Below are 21999 nucleotides of genomic sequence, written 5' to 3' on the forward strand. Positions count from 1 at the left end.
AACATACCACTCACATGGATCTCATGAACAAGGAAGGGTTGCCATTTTTACATCAGATAAAGGGGATTTAAAGACATAATTAATCATAAGAGATGAGAGCATTTTATATTGCTTAAGAGAATCATCTATCAATAAGATATAACAATTGTAAATATTTATGCCTGAAACAATGAAGTATCTACTTACATTAAATAAACTCTTTTCAACATTAAGAATCAAACAGACCACAGTACAATCACACTGGGTGACTTTTAACACTGGATAGATCATCCAAACAAAAATTAAGTAAAGATTCTATATAGCTAAATTATACAATGAATACTCTGGGGCTAACAGACGTCTTTAGAATACTTCATCCCTCAATGACTGAATTCACTTTCTTCTTAACAGCACATAGAGTATTTTCTAAAATAGACCACATTTAGGTCACAACGCAAATTTTAGCAAATGCAAAACAACAGAGGTAACACTTTGCATTCTTATCAGATCCTCCTCTATAATTGTGCTGGTCAAATCCTCTAGCCACAGCAGCAAAAAAGCTGACTAAAACAAACAATAAGATAAAAAACAGAAGCTACTCTAACACCTGGAGATTAAGTAATATACTCTTGGATGATGAATAGATAGCAGAAGAAATTAGGAGACGTATAAAAAATACTTAGATCTGAGAACAGTGATACAATGTACCAAAATCTCTGGAAAACTATGTTCTAAGAGGAAAGTTCATGGCATTGACTCCAGGAAGCCATGGGTGAATACATGAGGGTTCTCTCTCTCTCTCTCTCTCTCTCTCTCTCTCTCTCTCTCTGTATGTGTGTGTGTGTATATATATATATATATATATATATATATATAAAAGCAGGCATGGGCTCCATTTTGCATAGTATAGAAATTCGATCCATCTGATTGGCTTGCCTCTATTTTTGAAACTACTTTCTATATCCTGTGTATTTTTTTTCTTTGTTCTATTTTTCTTAGCTTTTATTTCTCAGCCAGCCCATTTCACTGCCTGTGCAGGATGCAAGCAAGAATTGACCTCATACATTAAATGAATGGAAAGATATCAAATAAATAAAATAACATGACAGCTTAAGGCCTTAGAAAAAGAAGAACAAACCAACACCAAAATCAGTAGAAGAAGGAAAATGAGACAGAATGTCCCCATGCCATGTGCCCCAGATCCCAAAGGTCAAGCTATAAGATTTGTTTGCCAGTTGAATTTTAGTATTGCTTTGGTCCTATCCTTTTTTTTTCTATGCCCCTAAATGTGAATGAAATAGTTTACTCTGTACTTTTATATTTTGGGTACTTATAAATTATTTTTGATTTTTACAGGTGCTTACAATGTAAGCTTGTCCTGAGTCTCAGAGGAGACTTTGGACTCGAACTTTTGGGCAATATGCAACTGTTGAGACTATGGGGACTTGTGGTATGCCACCCATGAAGCTACTTGAGTGGTCTTTTACTCAATACTGAACAATGGGGACATAGATCTCCCCTTGGGAAATGATCCTGGGCATTCCTGTGTGTAGATGGCCCAAGGTGTGATATCTCTGCCCTCACTGTATCAATGGAGCAGCTCTCATAGCCCTGGACTTGGATGTTACCCATTAGGCTTATACAGCCCACTTTCTACCTTATTTGGCAAAAGAATATTCCATCAAAATTCTTTTGAAGCCCTCTTTGTATAAATATTGAAAATGTAGGTTTTTGCTCTCTCTCTCTCTCTTTCCTTCCAGTGTTGAAGCAGGACCCTTAAGATATCAGAGCCATTCTCCCCCTGCATTTCAAAATTATTTCTGTGTCATGTGATTTTTCACTATATTTCTCAGCTAGCACATTTCACACAAAGGAAACCCAAAATTCATAGCCCACGTGGGATTCGAGAGAGAAGTATAGGAATTGATAAGAGTAAGAATTGAAGGGACTCTTGAAAATGTATAAAATGTATTTGTGTTTTGGTATTGTCATGAACGTTTGGGGATCAAGGGAAGATTGTTATGGTTTGGATGTGAGGCATTCCCCAAAACTTTATGTATTCGACAATGCAAGAACATTCGGAGGTGAAATGATTGGGTTATGAGAGCCTAACCCATTGTTAGGCAGTAGCTAGCAATGGGCAGTGAAATGCATGGCTAGGTCACAAGTGTTCTTTAAATTACTTTAGGGTCATTTTTCGGGAGGGAATGGTACTGGGGTTTGAACTTAGGGGTACTCTACCACTGAGCCACATCTCCAGACCTATTTTTTATTTTATTTAGAGACAGGGTCTCACTGAGTTGCTTAGAGCCTTGCTGTTGCTGAAACTGGCTTTGAACTCACAATCCCACTGTCTCAGCCTCCCGAGCTGCAGGGAGCACCTGGCTAGGGTCTTCTTTAAACTACTTTCAAAATGGCTGAGAAAGCAAAGGGTGGTAGTTAATTTCTATAAAATAAATAGAAGCAAAGGAGCTAATGGGAAAACATGTCAAAAGAAAAAGATTAATGGGACTAACTCTTGACACTGTCCATTGATGTTGAGGTGAAGCTAGAATTTAAAGGTATAGGTCTCTCTATTTGTCTGGGAAGGAAGATTCCTTTCACAGTGCAGGCACACTAAGGTAAATTCTGACCAGCTATTGATCCCAGTACCCACATTAACATGCAATTGACTTGCAGATGAAACCTCCCTGGCAGGATGACCATCATGACAGTTCTGGAGAGGATCAACTAAGGTCAAAACCTCCACCATCTGATGTGAAGGAGGAGTTGAACACCTGATTGCCAAAGAGTACAGAAGGTGGTGCCTAGATATCTGGGTAAATTTCAAACACTAATGAATTTGAAATAGCATTGGTATTGAGATGATGGAGGGTTGAAATTATTAATAAAGACAAAACCTAGTGTTACAGTTAGGAGAATGTGGATAAGGTAGGATGAAATGATTACCATACTATTGAATCTTAAGGAAGAGGGGAGGTAAAGGATGTTCAAGGAAAGGGGCACGCATGAGTGAAATCCCTGTTGGAGAACAGTTTGGCACATTTGTGGAATTGAAAACTACCAAGGAAGATCAGATCTGAGGAATAGCAAAGCTTAGACTGCAGAGCTAAGCCACAGATGGATCCTGGAGGGTTTGTAAGCAAATGCAATTAGAAGATATTAAAGTGGTTCAAATAGAAATGTTACATTATAACATTTGGGCTATTTCCAACTTTAAATATTATGGATAATAATTCTATAAACACAGTTTTTATTTTCTGGGAAGAATACCCAAATGTACAATTGTTGGGTCATATGATAGGTTCATTTTTAACTTAGTAAGAAAGTGACATACTTTTCAATATGGCTAAGCATGTACATCTTGGCTAATGTTAAATTTGTGATCCAGTTTCCCTGCATCCTTACTAGTATTTGGTGTCATCACTATTTTTATTCTAGCCATTTTGCTAGATGTGTTGTGATATCTTTCCATTATTTTAATTTGCACTGTGCTAATGAAAAAATGAACGTCTTTTCATGTGGTAGTTTGCTATCTGCATGTCATTTTCTGTTCATATCTATTTATGTGTTTTATGAATGTTTATTGGACTTTTTGGTTTTATACTGTTAAGTTTTTAGAGCTCTATGGAATATGTGGTTTGGAAATATTTTCTCCCAGTCTGCAACTTGTCTCTTTCCATTCTTTTAGTGGAGTGTTTTGCACAGCAATATTTTTGGAGTGTGCGTGTGGTGAGGTAATTGTTTAAAATTTCCTCTTTATGGGTCATGCCTTGGGCTTAAAGTTTGAGAATTCTTCATCAAGCTCTAGATTGTTGAGTCCCATGACTAAACACTCAAGATCACTCCAGGTGAACTGGGCTGGCATGAAATAATCACACAGACACAGAGAAATACCTTTTGCTTTTGGTCTTGTGATAGCTCCTCTGACCTTAGGGGGGACCCTGTGGAAAGAGAGAGAGCAAGGAGCACCCGCTGAACCCTTTTACTGAGGAGAAGTCATTCAAATGAGGCAAAGAGTCAGGTTTCAGGGGGCTGAATCTGGCAGGTTGACTGACATCTAGGAAGGCCACACCCAAAATCAGAGAAAAAGAAAGGGACACACAAAGGATGTTTCCATGGAACATTCTATCCCAAACAGGGCAAAGAGGAAATATACAAAGGAATAGATGAGCATAGCTCAATCCATAAGGTGACATGCCTATGTCTGAATAGGTGTCCTCAACCTCCAGGACCCGGGCAATGTCCAGGTCACTAAGAGATGTAGTGACAGTCAGAACCTCTCCACTTAGGGAAGGAGGATGCGAATCATTCAGACTGGCACCCCATAGCTAATGATGCAAATTCTGCTGTTTTTTTAACCCTTTTATTTACACAATAACTTGAATTTTGTGGGCTTTTATGTCTCTTAGTTTCACTGAAGGTTTAGGTTGTCAAGAAGGATGTGTTTATCTATTGTGAAATTTTTGCACCTTAGAAGTGGAAAAAATCTTACTAAATTACACCTATATTACTGCTAGAACCTGCAATCAAAAATTGAATAGCTATTTCCTTTGTATGTTTAAAACTTATCTAAACTCTAATTCTAATTCTATACATGAGGTTGTGGTCAGGTCCCACATATATAAAAAGTTCCCTTTATCCATATCTGATCTATTCTTAATATGCTGCTTTTATTAGTCTAATGTCATTTTATTGATGTACTAGGTATGTTGACCTTCCTTAATTTTGTTGTTCATAAACCAGCTTTACTATTTATTTTTGGGTGCTGGGGATAGAACCCAGGATTTCTAGCATGCTAGATAGGTGCCCTACCACTGAGCTATATCCCCATCTCTTTGCTATTCTTAAACATTACTGATACTGTAGTTCACCCCTAGATTAATTCAAATAGTAAACTTGCTTAATTTAAGCCCCACAGCTTAAAATTAAGTATTAGAAAAAAATAACTAATTAGTTTTTTATTTGCTCCCCAGAGGGATACAGAATGTCACTATAGTGGATGAATTTCTTTTACTCAGCCTGACCAGTATTCAGGAGCTGCAGCCAGTCTTCTTTGGGAGGTTCATAATTATTTACCTGATCAACTTGGTAGGAAATGGAGCGATAATAATGATTATAATTTTGGAACCCAAACTCCACTCCCCTATGTATTTCTTTTCGGGAAACCTTTCTTGTCTGGATATTTGTTATTCTTTGGTGACACTGCCCAAGGTGCTTATGAACCTGCTCTCCACTCACAGGGCCGTATCTTTCCTTGGCTCAGCTACACTTCTTCCACTTTCTGGGAAGTACTCAGGCCATCTTGCCAGCAGTGATGGCCTTTGACCATGTTGTGGACATCTGCAACCCATTTCTCTACACTGTCATCATGAACCCCCAGCTGGTGTTCTGTTGGCAGCTGTGGCGTGGCTCATTAGCTTCTTCTATGCTCTGATGCATTCTGTCATGACTGCACAACTGGACTTTTGCCATTCTCTGAAACTCAACCACTGATGATGTGAAACCCCTCCTGAAACCACTGTGATGTGAAATCCCTCCTGAAACTGGCCTGCAGTATCACAGAACTCAACCAGTGGCTTCTTTCTGTTGTCACAGGGAGCATATCTATGGGAGCTTTCTTTCTCACACTCCTCTCCTACATTATTGGCTTCCTTGTGTTGAAGAACAGGTCCTGCAGAATACTCCATAAGGCTCTGCCCACTTGTGCCTCCCATTTTTTTGGTGGTATGTCTCTTTTATGGACATGTAGGTTTTACATATATTCTTCCTGCTTCAGCCACATCCATGAGTGAGGACCAGAAAGTGGCTGTCATATACAGTGCAGTCACCCCAGTGCTGAATCCACTGATATACACCGTTAGGAATAAAGAAGTGATGTTGGCTCTGAAGAAAATTTTTGGGAGGAAGCTCTTTAAAGACTGCTATTAGCACCTAGGGGACTAAAAAAACTTATATCTGTTTTACATTAAGATTTTCATGACTTCACTATAATAAATAATTCTTTATTTGTTTTTCTATTTTTCTCTCAGGAATTTTGTGCATGCATTATATCATGGAGTTCAACAAACATAGGAGTGAACAAACCAAATTCCACAATCTCATAAAAGTTACCTTTTAATGTGGTGGGGGAATATAATAAACAAACCCATAAGTACCCATTATCAGGGTAATTAAGACCAATGGAGAACTAAAAGAGTAGGATGAAAAGGGAAGGATGAGAGTAGGAACCTGATGTATAGTAAAGAACTTGTCTGGTCATTGTCTCTGGTTCCTAGTATAGAGCTTCTAAAAACCTAGGAATTTCCCAAGTGGCAGAAGTGTCTTGGTTATTCATGAACCACCTGGATCATACTTGTTTATCCTCATGTCATGATTTGTGGTAGGCCCCAGGATAGCTTAGGATGGGGGCTGACCATGCTCGAATGATTATCCAGGTCATTGGAGATTTGGGGCTTTGAATCATGGTGATAGTATCCTGACCTTCACGAGATGAGGAGGGAGGCTAGAGATTGAGTTTAGCTACATGGTCAATAATTCAATCAACTATGCCTATGTAAGAAAGCCTAAGTAGAAACTTGACACTAAAGTTCAGGGATGCTTCTTGGATGGCAGTATTGTCCATAGTTTTGAACACCAGTGTGCCAGAAGAATAATGTACCTTAACAAGACAGAAAGTTTGCATTTGGTACCCTCACAGAGCTTGCTTGATGTATCTCCCCTTTGTGTATTCTTTTCTGTGATAAAACTGTAATCATAAGCATATCACTTTCCTCAGTCCTGTGAGTCACTTGTGGGTGTGCTAGAGACCTCCAAATTTGTAGCCAGATATCCATGGGTGAGGATGATCATATCTGATCCTGAAACCTACAGATTATACCTGGAATAAGGACAGTCTTTTGGAGGACTGTGCTCATAACCTGTGAAATTTGGTCTAATTTCATGTAGATGGTATCAGAAGTCATTACAGTCTTTCACTCTTCTCTCTTACACAGACACTTGTACCTGTGTGCACATACATGTACTCCCCCATATCCTTAAACTATCTCAATTCTTCTACACTTTTCAGCCATATGTTATTCTGATAATATGATGATGCTGGCCCACAGGTATGAGCTGATTGTTGGTGGAGAGAAACACTGTATTCCCTTAGAGATGTGATTAGTAGAATATCTGTCAGACAAAAATGGATGAAATTATTGTAGCAGGCAGCAAAGTTGGAATGACAATTGGGGAATTTTGACCTACATGGTTAATGCTAATGACAAACTGATCATGGGAAATGTTCTATTCAAACCAGTATGAATATTGACTGCTTGCTTGGTATCAGGAGTGGATGAGCTAAAAGTTGATATTAACTGATTCAATGGAAAAAAAATCACAATTCCTCCCTCACTTAAGTTCCCAGTCCTGAGCCAGTTCTCAGAGGCTGTCAATTGATGGAGATGCAGGGTACTTGTGAAGGAAGACCTGCAGTGCCACAGAAAGAATATATAGTAACAAAATTCTCCTAGCTTTTGTCCAAAAGAGAGCTTTGTCTGTTTATCTGAATGATTGCACACTTTGGAAAGACAAATATTCAGGTCTTTTAAAAGCTTTGGTTACAAAGCTTTAACCAAGACAGCAACAGGTAGCACAGACACTTTTTGTGGTCCTCTGTTAGACTGGAGAGTAGGTGTTGCTACATTAAAGTCAGGTGATAAAAATATCACTTTTCTAAGTCCACCTCACTGTGGGTTCACAATTTCCACAGGGCACCACTAGCCATTTCTAGGTTTCTGACCATACAACTGAGTTGCATGTACTTGGTAGTTGTCATGAGTGATTTGGTGAATGCATTATTTTCAGCACTCATTAGTAAGAATAATCAGAAGTACTTTGTACTTACTTGAGATGAACAACAGTCCACATTCACAGTCTTGTCTCAAGGCCATATTAATTCTCTGACTCTGTCACTGAACAATCCAATTGGCTATTTATCATCTGAAAATTGAGTCAAAAACATTACTGGCTTACTAAGCATTACTGGACCTATTGAGCTGGAAGGGATGCAGGCTTTCATAAGAAATATGTACTTCACAGGCAGAGGGATAAACTCTCTTCTAACTGATGAAGTGTTTCAAGGTGTAGAGTCATCTGGAGAATGTTACGCATACTCTTTAATAAAAAAAAAAAGTCATCAAATTTGGCACCTTCTATAACCTAGAGACATTTTTTGAGTTCTGGAGACAGCATAAGTTATATTTAGGAGTACTTTTTGGCCCATTTATTGAATGCTTAGAAGACCAATAGCATTGAGTAGAGCCCAGAATAAAAGAGGGATTTTCAGGCAGTCCAGATTGTACATAAGTGACCATGTTGCTTAGAGTGATAAGATCTAGGAGATTTCACAGTACTACTATTATCTGTATGGATAAAAATCCCATGTCTTTTCCAAGGAAAGAGAACAGGAAAGTTGGATCTTGGTCAGCTCTTGTTCTTTCAATATTTGAAACTCAGGGGATCCAGTGTTGAATCACTTGAAGTTCTGGTGTGAGGTTTAAAGAAAGAATGACAAAATTAGCATCCATAGACTATTAAGGGGAAAATAATAGTGGTTCAGGTCCTTTGGATTAAAAAAAATAATAAAATAAGATGAAAACTTAGATTAACAGGAGTGCTGGCATGGTTAAGGGAGTTTAAATTAGTGGTAGAAGATGGAAATGATAAATATCAGTAATGACCTAAGGTTCACCTTTAGGAGTGAAGGCTGTCTTCTACCTATATGCTCTTTTCTGTTACTGATTATTTTCCCCTAGAAATTGGTGCCTTATCTATTGTATTCAGAAGAATAAGTGAAGTTAAAATGAGGATCTTGATATGGATCTGAGTGATTCAAGTGGAGAATATGGCAAATTCTGATAATTTTCTGCCTATATTCTTTTAGAAATTATTATTATTATTATTATTAACACTGTTTTGCTTTTTTTCTTTTTTTCTTTTTTTTTTGTTTTTTTATTGGTTGTTCAAAACATTATAAAGCTCTTGACATATCATATTTCATACATTAGATTCAAGTTGGTTACACATCCACATTTTTACATAATGCTAAAAAAACTGAATTCACAGTTTGTTTGTAATTCAAAACATGAAGTAGTGGTGCAAATAAACATTTGACTTTCTGATTAACTCTAATCTTTTATAAGAAAATGTAAGTGTAGCATTTATCATCAAGGTATAGATATTTTTGCCTCTGAACTTCTTTGTGTACCTGATTGGTTTGTATTTGTTATTATAAGTGTGAAAGGAGACAGGACCTTCTTGAAAATTATTTTTTTNACATGGCCCTATTTATTCTTGGATTTGCCACTAGCATCATCTTCCAAGGAACCCAGCAAGAAATTGTGCAAGACTATGATCCAGGAAACAGTCCCACTGACCTTGGTAGTGGCTGTGGACCTGGGAGCTACCCATAATGACCTGGCTCCAGCATCTCTCAGCTGCCAGGAATTGGATGAGATACACATACATCCATGCTCCAATACAGGTCTTATGACCTCAATTTGACTGTAGATCCTAAAAATACTCTGCAACTTGTCTGTAGCCACTTTCAACTACATACCTGGAACATTCCTTCTGCTTAGGACCCACCAGGAAACTCTTATTCATACTCCTAAGTAAGGCTCTAGACCTTTGTCTTACTGCAGGTTTAGAAATAATTTTGTAGCTTGCATCTAGTACCCTGACACTCAACATATGCTGAGCAGCATTTGTACTGCTTCTCAGCAAGATGGAAAAGACAGAAATCACAGAAATTCAATATTGGTCAGTCAGAGACTAAGAGATCCAGAAATTTGAGTATTTTTAATAGAGAAAAATAAAGAGTACATTGGAGTCATGTCAGTAGTGACAATGGCAGCAGGTCACTGCAGAGGAGAGGGTAGCACAGATCGAGAAGCATAGCAGACAAATTTGGTGTAGGAAAATTTGTAGATGAGAAAAACAGTATGAACTCAGTCAAATCAAAGGCTATGCAGTGAGCTGGTGTTTGAAAACTACTTCATGTTTCTCAGCTGGTCAACAGAAAGCCAAGTTAGGGGGCCATCTTGAGGAGGTCACACTGGAGATTTTCAATGCAGAAACCCAGGAGATCATGGCCAATGTTTCCACATTATCTCAACCAGTTTTTACTGTGTGGCCTAGAATGTATGTACCTGGCAGCATGTAATTGAAACAGGCACAAAGATGATTGTACCCACAGGGAATTCACGTTGGAGACATGGAGGAAATTTTCCTTTTAGTCTGGGAGCTCACACTACCAGCTGATGAAGGTTAGGAAACTGAACAGGTGAGTGTGGTTACACTTGGGAGTTGAGCCTGGAAAGGCCATAATTAGGGAAGAGGGTGAAAGAACTGTGCAGGGTTTGTTACCCCACCCTGTGAGAAGAATTCTTGGGTGGACCCTGAGATTCAGACTTCCAACAGAGAATGGTCTCTGCCCACTCATAGGGTTGGGTGGATCTAAATTTCTTTTGAATAGGTACCACCTGACAAAGTTCCTAAGTTTTGATTAGAGTTAAACCTCTCTGGAACTTATCATTTAGAACTCTGAACCAACCTCAAGCTGATAGATTATCTGGGAAAAACTCCATTTGACAGTACTTCCTATCTGTCCTACTTTACACTAGTGAGAAGGGAAGCCAAGACCATTCAGCCAGTTTCTGTTCATATTTGATGGTGATTTCTTGTGCATTCTGATTTACCTTGTCAAAAGATTTAGGTTGTCTAATACAGTATTTCAGATTACTGCAGGTATAATGCTGGGATACACAGTTACTAACTATAGTGATAGGTATTCACACATTTTGCTTGTTCACCTATTTAGGAATATGGTTCATCTGCTCATAATTTTTATACCTGTGCAACTGTTGTTAGTATAGCTGCACATTTATTCATTCAAAAATGTTATTGCATATTTAATGGTGTAAAGTAGTTTCTGACATGTTCTGTCATGTCTCTAAAATAAATCCCTTTTGAAAATGCTAATAAATGTCTTTCAGTGAATTAAAATTAAAATTTTTTCCCCAGACTTATACTTTTGGAGTTTCAATCTTTTGGAGATTTAAACATTTGAGATTACAGCTTTCAGTATCATGTCTTTTGTGGGTCAAACCCTTTTTAGTTAAAAAGTCAAGAAAACCAACCTGGGACTTGGAATCCCCACTGGGAAAGAAAACTGAGACCTCACCCTTACCCTACCTGAGTTCTTCTCCCTCCACATCATAACAGCAGCAACAGCTCCAAGGAGAACCAGTCCAGCAACCATTACCACAAAGGTGATGGAGAACTGGGGAGACCTCTCTGGGAAAGGAAGGGAGGATAAGTGACCCTGGATCTCAGTTTTCAGCCTTGACCCTGCTGAGGGTCTCCAAAGAATGGCTCCTGTTTTCCTGAACACAGGCCCTGTGCCCTCATCTCTCCTTACCCCATCTCAGGATGAGAGGCTCAGGCAGCCCCTCATGCTGCACATGGCATGTGTATCTCTGCTCTTCTCCAGAAGATACCACCACAGCTGCCCATTTCTGGAATTTTCCATCCCCTGCAGGCCTGGTCTCCACAAGCTCCATTTCCTGGGTTTGGTCCTCCCCATCCCGTTGCCAAGTCAGGGTGATCTCCACAGGGTAGATGTCCAGAGCCCATTACCTCAGGGTGACCTCATGGTCAGAGATGGGGTGGTGGGTGACATATGTCAATGGGGGATCCGCAGATAAGACTCAGTTAATTGGGACATTTTGCATGGGGCACTGAAGAATGGACAGGACAATAGGTGTGAGGTGGGAGCAGAACACCCAGACACTAAGCAGGATTCAGGAATCTGGGATAATATTCCAATTTTTTCTTATGTTCTAGAATCAGAGTGAGACAGCCAAGAGGAAGATGCTCCACGCTTCTAAGAAATACTTTAGATTCTGAACTGAGTGGAGGCTGACATCTGAGGAAAAGATGGCCTCAGACTTCCAAAATCGTTGGGTTGGGATAAAGAACAAAGCCTGAAAGTCACCCTGGGATGCCCGAGGTTGCTGCCAGAGTCAAAGGAAACTGATCACTTATTTTAAGGATTGTCTTCCCTCCAGCCATAGGACCCCTTGGTGTAATTAAGAGAAGTGTGGTTCTTACAGTCACTCTCTGGTATAGCTTTTGGAAACCAAGTTGAACTCATACCCTTTTGGATCAGAGGGAGGACACTATACATGCAAGAGGCACATTGGGGAATGTACAGGAGATCTCCAAGTTGCCCCGCTGCCGCTGATACCTGCGCGCTGCAGCGTCTCCTTCCCATTCTCCAGGTGCTTGCGGAGTGTCTCCACGCACCCCCATTCCAGGAAGGCCCTGTTTGTCTCCGTCACTCCCTCGGCAATGGGGATGTAGATCTCCCCTTGGGAAATGATCCTGGGCATTCCTGTGTGTAGACGGCCCAAGGTGTGAGATCTCTGCCCTCACTGTGTCAATGGAGTACCTCTCATAGCCCTGGACTTGGATGTTACCCATTAGGCTTAGACAGCCCACTTTCTACCTTATTTGTCAAAAGAATATTTCATTGAAATTTTTTTGAAGCCCTCTTTGTATAAATATTGAAAATGCAGGTTCTCTCTCTCTCTCTCTCTCTCTCTCTCTCTCTCTCTCTCTCTCTCTCTCTTTCCTTCCAGTGTTGAAGCAGGACCCTTAAGATCTCAGAGCCATTCTTCCCCTGCATTTCAAAATTATTTCTGTGTCATGTGATTTTTCACTATATTTCTCAGCCAGCACATTTCACACAAGGGAAACCCAAAATTCATAGCCCACGTGGGATGCGAGGGAGAAGTATAGGAATTGATAAGAGTAAGAATTGAAGGGACTCTTGAAAATGTACAAAATGTATTTGTGTTTTGGAATGGCCATGAGCTTTTGGGGATCAAGGGAAGATTGTTATGGTTTGGATGTGAGGTATTCCCCAAAACTTTATGTATGCCACAATGCAAGAACATTCGGAGGTGAAATGATTGGGTTATGAGAGCCTAACCCATTGTTAGGCAGTAGCTAGCAATGGGCAGTGAAATGCATGACTAGGTCACAAGTGTTCTTTAAATTACTTTAGAGTCTTTTTTTTGTGGGGGATGGTACTGGGGTTTGAACTTAGCAGTACTCAACCACTGAGCCACATCTCCAGACCTATTTTTTTATTGTATTTAGAGACAGGGTCTCACTGAGTTGCTTAGAGCCCTGCTGTTGCTGAAACTGGCTTTGAACTGGCAATTCCACTGTCTTAGCATCCAGAGCTGCTGGGAGCACCTGGCTAGGGTCTTCTTTAAACTACTTTCAAAATGGCTGAGAAAGCAAAGGGTGGTAGTTAATTTCTATAAAATAAACAGAAACAAAGGAGCTAATGGTAAAATATGTCAAAAGAAAAAGATTAATGGGAATAATGCTTGACTCTGTCCATTGATGTTGAGATGAAGCTAGAATTTAAGGGTATAGGTCTCTCCATTTGTCTGGGAAGGAAGATTCCTTTCACAGTGCAGGCACACTAAGGTAAATTCTGACCAGCTATTGATCCCAGTACCCACATTAACATGCAATTGACTTGCAGATGAAGCCTCCCTGATAGGATGACCATCATGACAGTTCCAGAGAGGATCAACTAATGTAAAAAACTCCACCATCTGATGTGAAGGAGGAGTTGAACATCTGATTGGCAAAGAGTACAGAAGGTGGTGCCTAGATATCTTGGTAAATTTCAAACACTAATAAATTTGAAATATAATTGGTATTGAGATGATGGAGGGTTGAAATTATTAATAATGACAAAATCTAGTGTTACAGTTAGGAGAAAGTGGCTAAGGTAGGATGCAATGATTACCATACTATTGAATCTTAAGGAAGAGGGGAGGTAAAGGATGTTCAAGGAAAGGGGCAAGCATGAGTGAAATCCTTGTTGGAGAACACCTTGGCACATTTGTGGAATTGAAAACTAGCAAGGAAGATCAGATCTGAGGAATAGCAAAGCTTAGACTGCAGAGCTAAGCCACAGTTGGATCCTGGATGATTTGTAAGCAAATGTAATTAGAAGATATTAAAGTGGTTCAAATAGAAATGTTATATTATAACATTTTGGCTATTTCCAACTTTAAATATTATTAATAATAATTCTATAAACACAGTTTTTTTTTCTGGGAAGAATACCCAGATATACAATTGTTGGGTCATATGAGAGGTTCATTTTTAATTTAATAAGAAAGTGACATACTTTTCAATATGGCTAAGCATGTTACATTTTGGCTAATGTTAAATTTGTGATACAGTTTCCCTGCATCCTTACTAGTATTTGGTGTCATCACTATTTTTATTCTAGCCATTTTGATAGATGTGTTGTGATATCTTTCCATTATTTTAATTTGCACTGTTCTAATGAAAAAATGAACATCTTTTCATGTAGTAGTTTGCTATCTGCTTGTCATTTTCTGTTCATATCTATTTATGTGTTTTGATGATTGTTTATTGGACTTTTTGGTTTTATACAGTTGAGTTTTTAGAGCTCTATGAAATATGTGGTTTGGAAATATTTTCTCCCAGTCTGCAACTTGTCTCTTTCCATTCTTTTAGTGGAGTGTTTTGCAGAGCAATATTTTTGGAGTGTGTGTGTGTGGTGAGGTAATTGTTTAAAATTTCCTCTTTATGGGTCATGCCTTGGGCTTAAAGTTTAATAATTCTTCATCAAGCTCTAGATTGTCGAGTCCCATGACTAAACACTCAATATCACTCCAGGTAAACTGGGCTGGCATGAAATAATCACACAGACACAGAGAAATACCTTTTGCTTTAGGTCTTGTGATAGCTCCTCTGACCTTAGGGTCTGTGGAAAGAGAGAGCAAGGAGCACCCACTGAACCCTTTTATTGAGGAGAAGCCATTCAAATGAGGCAAGGAGTCAGGTTTCAGGAGGCTGAGTCTGGCAGGTTGACTGACATCTAGGAAGGCCACACCCAAAGTCAGAGAAAGAGAAAGGGACACACAAAGGGTGTTTCCATGGAACATTCTATCCCAAATAGGGCAAAGAGGTAATATATAAAGGAACAGATGAGCATAGCTCAATCCATAAGGTGACATGCCTATGTCTGAAGAGGTGTCCTCAACCTCCAGGACCCAGGCAATGTCCAGGTCACTACGAAATGTAGTGACAGTCAGAACCTCCCTGCTCAGGGAAGGAGGATGCGAATCATTCAGACTGGCTCCCCATAGCTAATGATGCAAATTCTGCTGTTTTTATTTTAACCCCTTCTATTTACACAATAACTTGAATTTTGTGGGCTTTTATGTCTCTTAGTTTCACTGAAGGTTTAGGTTGTCAGGAAGGATGTGTCTATCTCTTGTGAAATTTTTGCACCTTAGAAGTGGAAAAAATCCTACTAAATTACATCTATATTACTGCTAGAACCTGAAATCACAAATTGAATAGCTATTTCCTTTGTATGTTTAAAACTTATCTAAACTCTAATTCTAATGCCATACATGAGGTTATGGTCAGGTCCCACATATATAAAAAGTTCCCTTTATCCATATCTGATCTATTCATAATATGCTGCTTTTATTAGTCTAATGTCATTTTATTGATGTACTAGATATGTTGACCTTCCTTAATTTTGTTGTTCATAAACCAGCTTTACTATTTTTTTGTGTGTGTGCTGGGGATAGAACCCAGGATTTCTAGTATGCTAGATAAGTGTTCTACCACTGAGCTATATCCCCATCTCTTTGCTATTCTTAAACATTACTGATACTATACTTCACCCCTAGATTAATCCAAATAGTAAACTTGCTTAACTTAAGCCCCACAGTTTAAAATTAAGCATTAGAAAAAAAAATAACTAATTAGTTTTTTATTTGCTCCCCAGAGGGATGGAGAATGTCACTACAGTGGATGAATTTCTTTTACTCAGCCTGACCAGTATTCAGGAGCTGCAGGCAGTCTTCTTTGTGAGGTTCTTAATTATTTACCTGATCAACTTGGTTGGAAATGGAGCAATATTAATAATTGTAATTTTGGAAACCAAACTCCATCCCCTATGTATTTCTTTTTGGGAAACCTTTCTTGTCTGGATATTTGTTATTCTTCGGTGACACTGCCCAAGGTGCTTATGAACCTGCTCTCCACTCGAAGGGCCATATCTTTCCTAGGCTGTATCACTCAGATACACTTCTCCCACTTTCTGGGAAGTACCGAGGCCATCTTGCCAGCAGTGATGCCCTTTGACCATTTTGTGGCTATCTGCAACCCACTTCATTACACTGCCATCAAGAACCCCCAGCTGGTGTTCTGTTGGCAGCTGTGGTGTGGCTCATTAGCTTCTTCTATGCTCTGATGCATTCTGTCATGACTGCACACCTGGACTTTTGCCATTCTCTGAAACTCAATCACTTCTACTCTGATGTGAAACCCCTCCTGGAACTGGCCTGAAGTAACACAGAACTCAACCAGTGGCTTCTTTCTGTTGTCACAGGGAGCATATCCATGGGAGCTTTCTTCCTCACTCTCCTCTCTTACTTCTACATTATTGGCTTCCTTGTGTTGAAGAACAGGTCCTGCAGGATACTCCATAAGGCTCTGTCTACTTGTGCCTCCCATTTTATGATGGTGTGTCTCTTTTATGGACCTGTAGGTTTTACATATATTCTTCCTGATTCAGCCACGTCCATGAGTGAGGACCAGACAGTGGTTGTCATATACAGTGCAGTCACCCCAGTGCTGAATCCACTGATATACACCCTTAGGAATAAAGAAGTGATGTTGGCTCTGAAGAAAATCTTTGGGAGGAAGCTCCTTAAAGACTGCTATTAGCACCTAGGGGACTAAAAAGACTTATATCTGTTTTACATTAAGATTTTCATGACTTCACTATAATAAATAATTCTTTATTTGTTCTCCTATTTTTCTCTCAGGAATTTTGAGCATGCATTATATCATGGAGTTCAACAAACATAGGAATGAACAAACCAAATTCCACAATCTCATAAAAGTTACCTTTTAATGTGATGGGGGAATATAATAAACAAACCCATAAGTACCCATTATCAGGGTAATTAAGACCAATGGAGAACTAAAAGAGTAGGATGAAAAGGGAAGGGTGAGAGTAGGAACCTGATGTATAATAAAGAACTTATCTGGTCTTTGTCTCTGGTTCATAATATAGAGCTTCTAAAACCCTAGGAATTTCCCAAGTGGCAGAAGTGTCTTGGTTATTCATGAACCACCTGGTTCATACTTGTTTATCCTCATGTTATAATTTGTGGTAGGCCCAAGGATAGCTTAGGATGGGGGCTGACCATGCTCGAATGATTATCCAGGTCATTGGAGATTTGGGGCTTTGAATCATGATGATAGTATCCTGACCTTCACGAGATGAGGAGGGAGGCTAGAGATTGAGTTTAGCTACATGGTCAATAATTCAATCAACTATGCCTATGTAAGAAAGCCTACATAGAAACTTGACACTAAAGTTCAGGTATGCTTCTTGGATGACAGTATTGTCCATAGTTTTGAACACCAGTGTGCTAGAAGAGTAATGTACCTTAACAAGACAGAAAGTTTGTGTGTGGGACCCTCACAGAGCTTGCTTGATGTATCTCCCCTTTGTGTATTCTTTTCTGTGATAAAACTGTAATCATAAGTATATCACTTTACTCAGTTCTGTGAGTCACTTGAGGGTATGCTAGAGACCTCCAAATTTGTAGCCAGATGTCCATGGGTGAGGATGATCATTTCTGATCCTAAAATCTACAGATTATACCTGGAATGAGGACAGTCTTTTGGAGGACTGTGCTCATAACCTGTGAAATTTGGTCTAATTTCAAGTAGTTGGTATCAGAAGTCATTACAGTCTTTCACTCTTCTCTCTTACACAGACACTTGTACCTATATACGCATATATGTACTCCCCCATATTCTTAAACTATCTTAATTCTTCTACACTTTTCAGCCACATGTTATTCTGATAATATGATGATGCTGGCCCACAGGTATGAGCTGGTTGTTGGTGGAGAGAAACACTGTATTCCCTTAGAGATGTGATTAGCAGAATATCTGTCAGACAAAAATGGATGAAATTATTGTAGCAGGCAGCAAAGTTGGAATGACAATTGGGGAATTTTGACCTACATGGTTAACGCTAATGACAAACTGATCATGGGAAAAGTTCTATTCAAACCAGTATGAATATTGACTGCTTGCTCTATATCAGGAGTGGATGAGCTAAAAGTTGATATTAACTGATTCAATGGAAAAAAATCACAATTCCTCCCTAACTTAAGTTCCCAGTCCTGAGCCAGTTCTCAGAGACTGTCAATTGATGGAGATGCAGGGTACTCATGAAGGAAGACCTGCAGTGCCACAGAAAGAATACATAGTAACAAATTTTTTCCTAGTTTTTGTCCAAAAGAGAGCTTTGTCTGTTTATCTGAATGATTGCACACTTTGGAAAGACAAATATTCAGGTCTTTTAAAAGCTTTGGTTACAAAGCTTTAACCAAGACAACAACAGGTAGCACAGACTCTTTTTATGGTCCTCTGTTAGACTGGAGAGTAGGTGTTACTGCATTAAGGTCAGGTGATAAAAATATCACTTTTCTAAGTCCACCTCACAGTGGGTTCACTGTGGCCCAGAACAAAAGAGAGATTTTCAGGCAGTCCAGATTCTACACAAGTGACCATGTTGCTTAGAGTGATAAGATCAAGGAGATGCCACAGTAGTAATATTATCTGTATGGATAAAAATTCCATGTCGTTTCCCAGGAAAGACAACAGGAAAGTTGGATCTTGGTCAGCTGTTGTCCTTCAACTGCCAACTGCTTCAACTTTAAGTGACAAATGGAGTATCTGTGGGTGACAAAGATAGAAGCTATATGTGGGCCCATTTGCATAAGCTATATCCCAGCAAGGTTAATCTAGGTACTACTCCCAAGTATATGACCTACAAGCAGAGAGAACAAGCTTAGCTTTGGTTTCTTCCTACACGGTTTGTGTCAGCACCAATTTCTGATGGCTCAGGGAAGGTCTGATGTGTATTATAACACTTCACAGCAAGTAACTCACCTTTCTATGTAGTCACTGGTGTTATCAATAGATGCTATTACTGTGTTCCTGCTACATAGTTGAGACTATAAAAAGGTATGAAACTACAAGTGGCCCATGACATCATTACTTATTTTCTCTTGGGTGCTTTATGCCTCTTGCCTTGCAACTTTAAGTTCAATGAAAGCAGAGGTTTTATCTAAGAAGGGTAATGTTTCCACTAGCAGATACAACATGATTTTCACTAACCCCAAAACTATAGATATTATCTAGTCACTTTTTACTATTCTTATGGTGTATCAGCAGACAAAGAGTTACCATAATGATAATTGATCTTAATCATCAGAGGTGATAGAATTACTGCTGCATAGTAGGGATCACAGCAGTATATTTGAAACTCAGGGGATCCAGTGTTGATTCACTTGAAGTTCTGGTGTGAGGTTTAAAGAAAGAATGACAAAATTAGCATCCATAGACTAATAAGGGAAAAATAATAGTGGTTCAGGTCCTTTGGATTAAAAAAAATAATAAAATGAGATGAAAACTTATATAGGAGTACTGGCATGGTTAAGGGAGTTTAAATTAGTGGTAGAAGATGGAAATGATAAATATCAGTAATGACCTAAGGTTCACCTTTAGGAGTGAAGGCTGTCTTTCTACCTATATGCTCTTTTCTGTTAGTGATTATTTTCCCGTAGAAATTGGTGCCTTATCTATTATATTCAGAAGAATAAGTGAAGTTAAAATGAGGATCTTAATATGGATCTGAGTGATTCAAGTGGAGAATATGGCAAATTCTGATAATTCTCTGCCTATATTTTATCAGAAATTATTATTATTATTAACACTGTTTTGCTTTTTTTTCTTTTACTCTCAATATCTAGTAACTTCATTTTTTTTTTTTGGTCAGAGGATTGACCATTGTCAGCCAGAATCTGCACTTCTTTTACATCAAAAGGGATGGACATGCCTGAGAATTTATCCTCCATAAGAGATAAGCTTTAAATAGTGAGTGACAATGTGGGATGTAAAGGCTTCTGTTCCTGATAGGACAACTTTGGGATATGACTCAAACTGTCACTAGAGGGATTTTGTAGGATTTTGTTTTATACTAGACTCTGTATTGGTCTATTTTTATCTTCAAAATCTTCTTAAGTTTTCTCTGAAAACATTTGCTAATATATAACTTTCTAAATTTGAACATAGAATGCATCTTGACAAGGCACCAAGTTGATTATGCTTAGAATGAGGCAAACGGAAGAAGGCCCAGCTTCATCTCAGGACATGTCTCTATGATTTTTAGTCAAATCTACGGAGGAATAATTTACATATACTAATGTACCCACTTTAAGTGTACACTTTGATGAAATTTGACAAATATATGCTTTGAGGGATCTACCACCTCAATCAATATTTAAAACATTTTTTTAATACTGAGAAGTTTCCATATGCTTCTTTGCAATCAACCTCCTAACCTACCCTCAACAGAACCTCAGGTGTCCACTTTATCTGTTGTCATTATAAATTTGTTTTGCTATTTTACAACAGGAAATTTGTACTTGGTTTCTTTCATTCAGCATGATGCTCTTCAGATTTGTTCATGTTGCTACTTTTATTAATCATTTGTCCTTTCTAAATTTTTAATATTTTTAAATTTTTTGTTAGAAAAAGATCTAAGGGCAAAAACAGGGAACCTATAGGTAACAATAATAATTGCAGGAAGCAGTTGCTATCCCTAGAGCTAGGTCAAAAAAGAATGGAAAAAGAGACCTGGTATAAAAATGAAGAAACTTGGGGAGAAGCACTGCAGAGCTAATGTGCATAGCTCTGCCAGGGACTGCACCCAGCTTGGGTTGTTCCTAAGGAACTTGGAAGAGGTACCTGTTGTGATGAGGGCAGCAACAGGAAAATGTAATTAAATTGCTTTCAATCTACTTTTGTCCTCAGAATTTCACTGGTTATTCCTATTAGAAGAAGTTTATGCAGAATCAAATGGCAAAAAATAAAGTTTTCAGAACTCAATCCTAAGTATCACACAACATAGAGAAATGTGGCTCTGGAGCACAGAGCCAATAGTTAATCTATCATCACACACTCTTATATTTCACATGTCCAGGTGTTACCTGACATACTACTGCACCCTGGGAGAAGAGGCAAGGCTCCATTGCATTCATCCACAAATATTTGTAGTCAAATTGGTAGGAAAACAGGTTTTATTCAAAGCCGTCTTTGAAGGAAAATAGAAGAAACATTTTTTTTATTGTTCTTGTTTCAATTTTCTATTTTTGGGAAGTTTCTGGTGGGGGGAGGAAAGCTTTTGAAAGAGAAGAGGTGGCAAAATGAGATGAAAGGTAGGAAGTGTACATATGCAGATTTAGTTAGCCTGTATTAGGCAGGATAGAACAGGGAGAAATCTCTGTTCTTAGCTTCCCTCCAGTACCCCAGGCCAGGAGCCAGCCCATTTAGCCTTCACTTTCAATATGAGGAAGTGACCCTCAATTTTAGAGGGGCCCTTAATTTCAGTCTGTTTCACAGGTAATGAATAAGGGATACAGAATTGATCTCCAGCTCATTAACACTTCTACTCAGAATCATAACCACTTTGGCTCTTTTATCTTTGGCAAAATTAAGATACATGGACAAAATTAAGATCCTGGACTCCAGGATGCCATGAAAAGCCACTGAATACATCTATTGAAGTGAATACTTAGTGAACACAATGAGCAGGGGATTACAAATATACAGAGATCTTTTGTCCTACATGTTTGATTTCCTTCCATAGCCAGGGGACATGGTCTTGGATCATACTGGGATTGAAGACTTAGAATTGGCTTCAGTATAGTAACCATTTTAGTACCATTTTACCATTTTGTATGTAACTTATATTTTTAGATAGTATTTAGTAATGAATACTGGAATAAAAACCAGTAACATAGTAGG

General features: G+C 38.7%; 2 pseudogenes; both read left to right on the forward strand.

Annotated features, from left to right (window-relative positions):
* Positions 1-2899: 2899 nt before the first annotated feature.
* Positions 2900-5910, forward strand: LOC107133678 (annotated as a pseudogene).
* Positions 5911-15890: 9980 nt separating this feature from the next.
* LOC107133679 lies at positions 15891-16830 on the forward strand (annotated as a pseudogene).
* Positions 16831-21999: the final 5169 nt, after the last annotated feature.

This window comes from Marmota marmota, unplaced genomic scaffold, assembly GCF_001458135.2.
Source record: "Marmota marmota marmota unplaced genomic scaffold, marMar, whole genome shotgun sequence".
Lineage (NCBI taxonomy): Eukaryota > Metazoa > Chordata > Mammalia > Rodentia > Sciuridae > Marmota > Marmota marmota.